We start from the raw sequence: 12,531 nt of genomic DNA on the forward strand, positions 1-12,531 counted from the left end.
TGCGACGCTAGCTGCAGCTAACTGGGCGAGAAGTCATCAGTCGAGTTGTAATACGGGTCAGGGATACGTACAATGATGAAACTCGGCGATGAGCGATGACTGTCGAAACTTTCTTTCTCTCGCGTGCGTAAAATTCGTGCGTCCGCACGGTTGCTCGATATTATTAGTCATTCCAATTATCATTATTTGGGCGATATAAATAGTAGAGGCAACACGTCGGTAACGTAAACTTTCACCGAATAAGATTTATTCGGAACGTCGTTGAAAAAATCAACTTATTTGACTGTATCAAACACGCGAAGCATATCAGAACGTTTTGTAACAGGGACCAATCTAATCACCGGTAGAAAGAAAACTATATGTTCTCGAAACGATGTCGAGGTGGATCGAGAGAAAGGTACGCTGAATGCTGTCCTCAACCTTGACTGGAGATTCGAATAAGCCTCCGGTAATGTCGTCTTATCGGTGATTATCGTTAAAGAGTTCGACGTTCCGGACAAAGCGAACATCGAGGTTGTACATCCGTCTTGTACTCGGTTCCTTTCGATGTCGTGATTTGAGCTTGTCGAAATAACCTGAGAGCTTCTCACGGGGACATATGGTACCAGGTTGTGCATCAATCGGTTACGTGTTCATAACCGATAGCCTTTAATCGAAGAATGTCGCCGTGTGACCGATGAACGTTAGCTTCGAACGTTCCGTCGCTGACCGATTTGACTTGGCTGTGTAAATTACCGATCGCTGTAAATATTCCGGGTGATCGTTGACAGCTCGCGTCGAGTTATACGATAATAAAAATTATACAACTGTGCATGTAGAAGCCGACACCACACGGCTTACGCAATTGATGAGATTTTTCTCGGTTATGTCTTTTATTAGAGGTTTTACGAATCGTACAAAATCGCTTATTGGACCTCTCGAGAGGCACGTATACCCGAGTAATGGTTCTTCGAATCCATCAAGTACTCGAATTCCACAGCTCCGAAATCCCGCTTGCGTCCATTAATCCTTGTATCTATAACAACTTTCACCTAGCGACGATACGCTAGTGCCATTGAGAAACTGCATCCGCAACGAAAATAATAACTCGATAATTGAAATGTCAGACAAATTGACCAGTGATCGATTCATTGTGCGAAGGCAACCTCCAGCGTCGGATCATCCGTAGCTCCGGGCGGCCAAGTTCGTTCGTGGATCGATTTTTAAGTAAATCACATCCACGCATAACGAGAAGTTTAATAACTAGTCACGGCGACTCTTGGTTTTTTCTACGATTAAATTTATACGCTTGTACTAAAAACATTCGTTGAATCTCCGCAGGACGTTTCATATGCCCTCGGGCACGACCCAGATCCGATCTCTGGACGATCGGGCGAAAGTTAAAATTCGAACGATCGAAATGTCCAGACGAGAACCTTTTCAGGGAACGCGTATAACTGGATGCGATGGTTCAGGGACCTCGACCGATATCGAGTTACCCGTACGATCTACAATATCGAGGGATCAAAACTACCTGTTGCAGAAAGTCACCGACCTTCCCATCGTAATAAAATAGACGTACTCAATACTCGATACATCGGACGGAAATACCGTGGAAAATTTGATACCGCGAGTCGTTATAAAGCAATTTGATTCTTTTCATTCTCTTTGGATAACTCTCGATCCTTGGATCAAATTTTACGAGAATCGCCATGCGCACACGGTGCTTGTACAATTATACACATGTGATCCAAGGGAGGGAACGAACCTTTCGGAGTGCTTTCTCGCCTCTTCCTACGCAGAAAAGATACGCGACACGCACGAAACGATGTGCGGAGTCGACATCCTTCGAGGTATTTCAAGATGGCCTCATCCGAATGTGCGCACGTATGGAAAGGATCGCCAGTCGTGACTTTATATTGAAAAGTGATCGCTACTGAAGCTCCTCGTCTCATCGGCCAATGATTCATAATTAATCGTTCGCAGGCAAATCTTAAGGTTTCATTCAACATTACACATCCCATCCTTCGCAAAGTTTGCCAAGTGCCAAAAGCTAATACGGTCGAAAATAGTTGGTAAATAGAAAGTGAACAGAGCTCCGCCTCGTCTAACTCCGCGGGTTACGTATGGCTCTCTGTGTACAATCTTGTACTCTTCGTAGATATAAACACAAAAGATTTACACAGAGCACACATGCCGCCGTGAGCTCATCAGTCGTAACAAGTGTCGCCAATCGGCAGCTATAACGTAATTTCATCGGTAACAAGAGGTACCGGTCAGGCCCAAATTAACCCTAAGGCTAAAAAGGCTGTAGCCGCTAGACTTTAGAAATTTTCGGCCCTTCGATTCTCAAAATCAAATTTTGCAAAATAGTAACTAGATTTTCAAAAAGTTTTCGAACTCTTAATCGTCACTAATAAAGGATTGCACAAATATCTCGCTGCAATCCGATTTCGACGAATTTCCTGCATAAAGTTTGAGAATCTTGTACACTACTCGATATCGTAATACAAAATGTGTTTCCCTGTACAATACCATTTTATACAAACTTAATTACACGAGAGAAATAATACAATAATAATGTTTTTCTTAAACTTAGTCCATTTAATTTTCTGTCGCGACTTTTTAAAATTAACCAATTTGATCATCTTGCACGACCGACATTCGGCATTTTTTTGTAGAGCAGCATTAGGCATCGTGCCGCCTTAATTCGAGCCTGGTACCGGTATATTTTGAGCTAATCGATTCGTGAAAAGTTCTAAGAATCTAATTTTGGATGATCGATTCTTCTCGAAAACAAAATTATAGGATATAGCGAAAGACACGGAGGTTCTCAGGTAATCGGGATTCTTCTCAGCGAGTTTCACGGTCAAGTATATATATACATATAATAGCAATAAGCGTCACGAGAAGCGGACGTTGGCGATGAAGGTGTACACCCAGTTTCGTAACAACTCTTGGAACTGAGCATACGGAGCTGATTATTTTGCTCCACCTTGCGCCGTCCGACCCTGCGAAGTCGGTGCGTGTTGCAAAACCAATTCCAATCAAATTGGAACTAAACAACAAGCGTTGACCGACTGCTCGTAGAGGCAAAATAATTATGCTACCATTACACATGTGAAATCCACCGCCTTCTAGCCGACAACGCGATGGTATATTTAACTGGAGAGATGCCTGGTGGCTTCAAGGCTGCGACAGACAGGCAAGGTCGGCTAGCGGTTCCTTGGTAGGTGCGTTTCTTTTTTCCTCGACCGTAAGACTGATCCACAGATCTAGCCAGCAGCCCAGATCATTTACTGTTGTTCCCAAGCTCATCGTCAATTATTACCGCGTGTAACCTCGCGGAGGATGAAAGTCACTCTCGAATGCGGGTGGTGCAAGTGTACCTAATTACGTCGAGTGGTGCAGAGTGTACTCCAGAAGTGAGAAATTTTCCTTTCGTAACCGCGGGTGTACGACGGATTTGATCGTTGGAACGGATAGTTCGTTGCGTGGGGTGAAAATCGAGCCGCGAGAGATGTCGAAAAGTTTTGTGATACTTGGAAAGTTCGACGTCGCAGCAACGCTGCAGAAATGCAAACCGCGGTAAACGACAGAGAAGAATGATGTTGGTGTCGTTACATCGAATGTCCACGTGTATTGTGCAGCGGGTAGATATAATAAATTCGTGCAGTTTGTTAAGAGAGTCGCGGGCGGTTCGCGTTTGTCTTGGAAAAAGTGAGCAGTGATTGTAGGCGGATTTCTCTCTCGCTCGATCGGGTTATGTAAATGATTCTACACGGTGGCTGGGTTATATGGGCAGGCCGGACAGTCGAGGTGGGTTTTGTAACTCGAACGGTTCTTTCGCTAATCGATTCTCGTTATACACCCAACGAAAAATTTTTCTTAAATGGTACCTATAGACCTAAAATGGATACATAAAGTAGTACAATACGTAACGTGACTGCGCTCTTTAAACGCCCAGCTGATTTTAGTGCCGCATAACCCGGATCGAATGGAATTCACGTTGTCAATACGTAGAGGGACATATACACGAGCTAGAAACTCTCACGGCAATGCGAGTTATGCGGTTGTGTATAATAGGAAAGAAACTGCGAACCCGCTCGTCATTTGTCGCAACAGATTTCACGTTCAATTAAACATACCCCGGGCTGTATATGTTGCACAAAAATAATTATTACGTAAATAATTATTACTTAATTCGCGACAAAGGTATCCGTCAAAGTGTCGTTTCTGTGTGTCTACAAAGTGACGCGTGGAAAATAGAACGTCAATTTCTTCCCTACGACCATATCTATTCGAATGATCGCAACGTTTTTGCAAGCGTGTAGAAAAAGCGTTTCGTCGAACGACATAAAACCTTTCGCATACAAATTACCGACTCATAATATTTGGTGAACTATACATAATGTGAGAGGTAAGTTACATCGATGGAAAAAATCAACAACCGTATCAGCAAACTCTTACCGGTCACAAACAGTCATATAATAATCGTTAAAAAGCATTTCTGTAATGTATATGTATACTATGCTGTTGACTGGAAACCGGATTTGTCTGAAAAAAATCGACAATAAAAGCGCACGGTCGGCATTCGGTCAACAAGTGAACGCAGTTTGACCGATATATGCGATCGGAAACTTTTCACCTCCTTGACAAATACCTTGTTATATACCTGCGGTGGAATCAAAGAACAAAGTGTAATGAGAGAAGAAACGAAAAAGCCCCTCTCTTAATCTATCTCATTTTGGAACATGATTTTTTTTATAAACTTCACCTTCTGAGATTCTTCAATGAAGCTCGTGTTGATAGGATACGTTGAAAAAAACTAGAAAATAAATTCTAACAATCGTATGCGATGACAGGCACTTAGGCAGATTATAGACATTGAAAAAATACAAGTTTGACTGGATGCGATATGTAACCGACACCATAATCGATATTCCCTTGAGGATGTTAGACGTTATTTGCGTATCGCGGCTTCTAATCTTGTCCCCGATAATGGCTGAATTATTTCATAAGGAATGTGTGCAACGTACAAAGGGCCAGCGGCGTGTGATTTCGTCATACAAGCGCCACTCGGCGATCGAATTATACCTACGGAGATAGGCACCGCTATACCTCACTTAGAAGCATGCGACGAAGAGCGTGCGATGCGTACGGCAACAACTAACTTTCCCTCGTAACACACCCAGCCGACACGATCAAGAGGAAGCGTCTTCTTTCCTTTAGCGGCGTGCCTCGGTCACAGCTCTGCAGCCTTTAAGGAAGTTGTGCAGGTTGGCCAAAAATTGACACTTTTTATTCATTTCAAAATCGTTAAGAATCTTATACAAATTCGTTTGGCTCTACTCTACGGCATAGATCATTTTGGTCAGTCGATTATTTCGACAAATTTGCTGAAACGCTTCGTTTTTTTTTTTTTTTTTATCATGTCAGCAGCATTAAATATGTGATTTTACAAAATTTCACCGATATTGATAATGGTCGACAAATGACAATACGTCGAATCGACTTCTGAGAAAAAAAGAAAATCTGTTCCACTGACTTTGTAAAAAACAGTCATCCGAATGAAATCAGTCATCGTAGGGTGAAATCGAGCTATTCTACTAGATTCTTAATGGTTTTAAAACGATTTGAAAATAGGCGTCGATTTTTAAGTTTTTCTTTATATTTACAGTATTTTTTTTTTTCTCATATTTTCAAAGAGTTCCTCGTAGATTACTAATATAATAATAATAATATGGTAAATACTCAATGTACGACTAGATCGTGATGAAATGAAGAAAATTAAAGTCCAGATCCAAAGATCGTTAGAAATGCGTTACATTACAGAGGTGCGCCCGGCGAAGAAGGAAAGGTCGGTTTTTTCCCGACTAAATTTCAACTCGACACGGTTAATTCGTGACGAGTGCCGAGGCATCTGCTTCGTGCGCCGCGCCGTTCGCCCGATCATTACGGGATTTAACTACTTCGAGCTTATGACAGGGTCTGCAGTTATAGACAAGTAGCGAAGCCCCGTGGTTGGAAGCCCGAGGTGGAACAGTTGCATGAATTTTTATCTCGCGAAAAGGTGATTATATAGATTAGAGAATGTTGCGTCAGCCTCTTAGAAGTTAGCGAAACTGTGGCTAATGAATTGCGAATTTCCAACGCATACCTGCGGCTATTAATTACGCATGGGCTTGAAATTTCGCAATTCGCGAATCGAAAAAAGACGACACCATCACCGATATTTTTTTTTATCTTATTTTAAATCTCGTTCTTTCCTTCGTCCTTTTTCTCTTCTCTTATGAGTTTAACGGGAAGCAATATGCCTCAGAATCAAAGGCAATAAAATTTATTAATATTTTAATACATTGACACGTATCGTCGTCTCTTGGCGTACGAAAAGGTTCGTATTATAAGATACAAGAACTGCAGAGCGCACATACGCTTCGCTTTCATTTTCGATACGGAACAGCGCGTTTCACCTCGATTATACCCGTATAACCGGCAACTCGACGACGTTGTGCCTAGAAATTACTCACGCGTCTCGCTGTCTGCTGTATACAGATATATAATACATGTATACGGATAAACCTACTCGGGCGACCGATTACAGCGGTGCAATAAACCAATAAACTAAAATCAAACAGTTCACGCGTATAGCACGTGCATAGAAATTGCCGTTAAAATTTTGCAGGAAAAGTTTTTTTAAACGGTGAAAAATTTATCGCTTGAGCAATCGCGCCACTCGGTTTATAATTTCTTCTACGTAAATTGTTTTCTATTTTTTTAATTTTTTAATTTTTTCATACTTATTTACGATCTTGTCTCTGCTCTCGTACCTCGCATACCGTAATTGGTATTTCATACCGCTGGACGCGGGATAATCTAATGAGCGATTGAATTAATCAATGAATACTTTAGTGAAATACATAAATGAATTCGTGGTTCACGTCCAGCTACTTAACAGATTCGTAGAAAATGGATAGTGGTTATACGTATTAGCGTGAGAGGGAGAGAGAGAATGAAAGCGAGTAGATTTCGTGGACGCTTCGCATAATGAATGTGTTTTTAAGTATCATGTACAACATTCCGGATACACGTATGCAATCACCGTACTGATTATTGTTTTCTAACATAGTTATAACAGGCTTGAACCGCTATTTTTAACATCCCTGCTATCCGTGGTTATTTTTGAATTGTTCGATACATCGTAAAGCGTGCACGCATAAAACTTGCTTTGACGAAGAAAAAAGGGGAACGCCCATGTGCGTAATAATAACAACAATCTTAAAACAGGTTTTGCAGTTCCTTATTACCCCCACCCCAATCCTTAACTAAGCGAGTTTGAAAAATAACTCCTCAATTAAAGCATCTAAGACGGCGTGGATAATCAGTTCTGGATTTCCGGTTTTCTTTTTTTCACTCCTCCTCTCTTTCTCTCTCTTCCGTGGCGTTGGCTGCTGGTTTGTTTACGATGTAAACGCGAATTGTATCACGCATTTGCGAGTCTCACTTCCTGCTGTATCTTGGCTTGCTTCGGGAAATTATCCCCGGCACGATCTCTCGAGAAACAACCCACCTCGGGCTAGCTACACGCAAATTGAATGCAAACCCTTCACCAGCCGAGAGAATTACCGTCTTGTGTGCAATTATTTTAAGGCAGCGAGCTTCTCGATTCTCGACCGCAGGTCAAAGGCTGCGAAACGAAAGAAGGGGGCAAAAATAGTCCGAGGTGTAAAATTTTTTTCACAACCGTAAACCGGATAACGGGCCTCCAGTTTTCACTATCGACGGAACAGGTTTCCGATCCTGGCCACACATGCGTGCACGTGATTCCAGCAAACCAGCCTGCAGCAAGCATCACCGCAAAGCTCCGATATTAAAACGCTCGACCGATTTCATGCCGATCGATTGCCATTGTGTAACGGGAAATACTAAAAGCAAACGTGCGGGTCGAACCGCGGGCTCAACTCCCGACGTGTAACGGGCTGATGTTCGAATTCTTTGACACGTAACGATGCACGTATAGGTGCATGTATGAGTGTAATAACCATCCGCCCGCTCATCCTGAAGGTCTCCGATTACAGGTTTGTACCGCGTAACTCTGTAGGAACGTGGTTATATATAAGAGCTGTATACATGTTGCAAATCATCGGCACGAATCACTGTAGTGAGAAAAAGTTGCACTCGTTACAGTTACTAGGAAATTCTAGGCGAATTGGTATCGTTACAATAACCATTCGAGTATTGGTGGAGTTACAAGGAAACATGGTACGATTAAGTCATTTTTTAGTGTGATTACAGTTGTCGATACTGCGTTTTCGCATTTATGATAAGTTAAATCTGTTTGTTTAGTTGACTGGTTACGGTTTCTGTTAAATAAGGCCTCAACGTCAAATTAACACAACGGTCACAAGAAAATATTGTACAACTGAGAATAATCATAGATAATTGTAATACGTACTAGATTTTCTAGTTACGGCTCTGTAAAATTCATTTTCATTACGTACCCAGAACAATATTTTTTGCTTATGGTATAAAATGAAAATAATTCGTAAGGACTGTACATAACCGTAACTAGAAATTCCTGTCGGTATGTTGATATAAATCAAAGCTTACGCTCCTTGATTTTCATTTTAGATCATTGATCGCTAGATTTTTCAACTAAATTGTTCGATTCTCGAAAGATTCTGGTTTTAAGATTGTTTCCAATGAGAAATCGGACTTAGACATGCGAGTCAAAAGACACGTTACAATTTTTAGGCAGGTATACCTCTGTGAAGAACTTCTTCTACGATACAAGTATCTTTTACAAACAAAATAACAAAGATCGTGACAATTGAACTTCAATTTTTTGACAGTCAAGCAGTTCGTGTATTTAAACTCAAAATCGTTCGGATTATCGTTCAAGACACCCAACTGATCGTCGGAAAGTCGGCATTCCAGTAATCTACAGGAGCTACGTTAATTAAGCCGGCCGAACATGAAGCGCTCATGCAAGTAAATACGAAACCATGAATGTAGGCTACCTCGCTGTGCAATCATGGAATTGATCTAACATAAGATATGAAAACAGAGGAGCAGTTTTCATCTGATTCTCCAAGACCATTCGTTTCACTCTGATTGCACGGCTGCTAACGTCTTCGGAAGATAGTTCAAAATATAATCAGTGTTGTGCGATACGACTGTGTTTGAAAAAAATCAACAATAAACTTTTCACCAATGGTCCATTTTTCGAGATTCTCTTTCGTTATCGATCCGTCCCGTCTGAACGATTTTTCTCTTTTCATGGTCAACGATGGATCGTTGAGCGAATAGGGCAGCTGCATGACAGAAGATGTTTTATTACAACTTACTTTATGCTCGGTTGACCTTTGCTTGACGCCTGCCGGTGGATAGGTGCAATGCTGAGGTAATTCTCTCGCGCGTTTATACTCGATGCACTGAACGTTTTCTTTTTTTTTTATTTTTTTTTTTTTAAATTTGTCTTTAAGCCAATCCTTCCACCTCTGGATATGAATCACTTCGCCGAACCGTATATCACTCGGTTTGGACGGGTGCTTTAAAGATCTGTCGAAACTGTGTTTTTTTTTTTTTTTTTTTCAAATGAGCCAAAATATGTTTTACCGATTATACAATTTCCTCGATTTATTATACCCTTACAATTGTTTATTGACGATCACTGATTTTCGATTAGAAATTTCAGTTATACCGACGCACTTGGACATGATCATCGCGGTTTACTTTCACGTATGATGTACGACTTGTCAATCTTTCCGATTTATAGACACATTTTATAATCCAGACAATCCTTCGGTCCGCACTTGTCTTTTCAGGATATAATAGCCGGCTCGATCGCGTCAACGGTGCATCGTTAAACGTTTGAAGAATGCTTTTCGTAGTTGCCCGATCTTGTGCAACTTCCTTCTATAGAAACCCTGAGGCGTTCAACGAACTATCCGCAACGCTGTCAGCTAGACAGACCGAGGTGTTGTAGGAGCTCTGCAGCAATTGGGGAAAAGTTTTCCAAAAATTTCGGCTAATGGGAATACCAAATGTCGAATTTACGCATGCTCATCCTCGGAATCGGCCGGGAATTGAAACGAGTTTTAGCCGGTATCACCCTCTTCACGATTTTTACACACGCGCAAAAGAACTTTACGATTTACGGTTATATCTGCTCGATTTAGCCGGACCAATTTGCATGCGCGCTGCGTACTTGGTCACTTTGTTTTTCACGGGTGAACGCCTCCGCGTTCTCCGCAAGTGGTTTGATCTGGCTTGAAAATTCGCAGTCAACCGATCAGTGCTGATCCGCAGCAAGAAATTTAGCGAAATTTTCAAAGGCAGGCAAGGATTTCTTTCATTTTTCGTTTTTATCTCTGATTCTCTCTCTCTCTCTCTCTCTCTCTCTGTCTTGACTTTGAACTCTGAACTTTTTACACCGTCAAGCGCGTCTTTTCCTCTTTATCAGCTACGGACTCCACGCACCGTAAATAAATAAACCGTTACTTTATAGTTTCGTATTTTCTTTTTCAATAATTTTTTTCTTTCTTCTTTTCACACACCTCGGGATTCGGACGTGAAATCGCAGCTCGCGATGGACCGAGAATTTCACGTACCGGGTGTCTTGTAGTAATATTTCATCGTTGACGATGATCAACTTCGAAACCAGCGCACGATCCGACAAAACAGCTGATTTTCGAGTACACTTACGTACAGCTATAGTTTTGTCTACTTATACGTTGGGTATACGATGTACTTGTAAACGCGACGATCGGTACTTTCTTTTCAAGCGCAACTCTTGCCTGCAACGATTAACACAAACCCGCACTGTATACGTTGCTTACCCTTAAAAGTAAGAGAAATATCGTTCGTCACACTGTTTCGTCGAACAGAATAAAAAAAAAAAGATAAAAATAAAATTTACACGCAGTCGCGATTAATCTTGATTTCGTCTACGAAATGAAGAAGATCGACACTCGCGTTTGGCATCGGTAATATCGGCTTGATCGGATCGACAAGAAAACACTGTCCAAACGAATTCTATTCTACGCGGGGATGATGAAAAGGGACCCGTTTCCTTCTCTCTCGATCTTCGGGTTTAATTAGCGCGAGGTAATCCTGGACAGGGGGAGGGGGGGGACGGACACTGCTTCGGGAAGCCGCAGCCACACCGGGAGGAGGCAATAGTAAGACTAAGTCAACGATCAAGCGAGGCAAGGTTTCTTGGTGGTGAGAGTGAATGGTTCGTTGGGTTAGCAGCAGTTCCTTACCGCCACTTTGCCTCCTTGCATACGGGAGTCGATCCGCGGTACGAAGGCGGAGATGGCGGTGGTGGTGGACAGTGGGCAATGGACACTTGCGGGGACAGCTGGCAGTGGGGGCGTCGTTGAGAGACAGTCGGTCTTACACCTCGTCGACATTCGCGGGAGTGCAGCACGAGCCGAACAGATATTCGCATCCCAAACGGATATCTGCCAGCCGATCATCCGCCGGGACGACATGTCCTCGACGATAAGGACCTGCGATTCGAGATGCTCGTGTCGCGTGATTTTTCAATTTTTTTAAAAAATTTTTTTTCTTCTTTCTCTTTTTTCTTTAACGCAGTTACATTCCTTATACCCAATAGGCAGGTTTGCAACGATCTCTTTTCACGCGAAGGATACGTTATCAAGGTGACGTTTTCCACGCTAGAGAGCAAGCTGCAGTACACAGTAGTATATTATAGGCGTGTGTGTCCTGTTTGATAAGGGTCAGCACGCTGACCCCAAGCGATTTGTTGTACAGGGGAAGCGGTATTCCAGGTTTTTTTTTTTTTTTCAATTGTTTTCATATACCACTTGCAATATTTCACGGATGTGTGAATTCAGATTTATTTCTAACTGCTGTTTTCACAACGAAGATAATCGACTTTAGTACAAAACACGCCGTGAACACAGTATTTTTTCGCAGTGTGGGTATTATACTTTTCATCACCTTGTTAACCAATTCAATTATACTGCAAGGAACTGTATAGGTTCAAGTATATCGTCACCATATTTCATAACTTTTTAATATTTTCATTTCATTACAAAATTGTTTGCATTCTTTTATAGCTCAATGATAGAATCCTATGCATCTGAGATTTTATTTTACCATTTACGAGACCACAAGAAAAACAAAACGGGTTTTGTCCATTCTTCATTTCCGTTATTTGAACGTCAAGTTCTACGCGTTTAAGATTTTCTCATTGAACAGTTATAGAAATAATTGTCCGGGAGTTTGTTGGGAAGAATGAACACACCGAGATTTTTCGAGTAGCTAATTTTTCCAGGAAAACGTAAGAATACGTTGCAACAAGAAAAAATCATTTTGGGCCGGAATTGCCATACTTGTCTGATCTCGCGGCATATATTGAGTGATGTAAATTAATAACGGCTTAATGAATCTTGGTCGGATTACAATGTTGAAATCGTTATCACTGCAGAACTATGTGATGATATTTTTTTGGCAAAGATAAACAAAAGAAAAACGCCAGACAAATGATGAAATTCGCGCATTCACGAAGGGTGTGGTACA

At 41.6% G+C, this 12,531-nt stretch overlaps 1 protein-coding gene across 2 annotated transcripts in view; it reads right to left on the reverse strand.

Annotated features, from left to right (window-relative positions):
• LOC124302986 (calponin homology domain-containing protein DDB_G0272472-like) overlaps positions 1-11,180 on the reverse strand; it is a 100,360-nt gene extending 89,180 nt beyond the window's left edge. For both annotated transcript variants that reach the window (XM_046759624.1, XM_046759623.1), the window contains exon 1: positions 9,327-11,180. The gene's annotated coding sequence lies outside the window, so the exon portion shown is untranslated. The remainder of the gene's footprint in view (positions 1-9,326) is intronic.
• Positions 11,181-12,531: the final 1,351 nt, after the last annotated feature.

Source organism: Neodiprion virginianus, chromosome 4, assembly GCF_021901495.1.
Source record: "Neodiprion virginianus isolate iyNeoVirg1 chromosome 4, iyNeoVirg1.1, whole genome shotgun sequence".
NCBI lineage: Eukaryota > Metazoa > Arthropoda > Insecta > Hymenoptera > Diprionidae > Neodiprion > Neodiprion virginianus.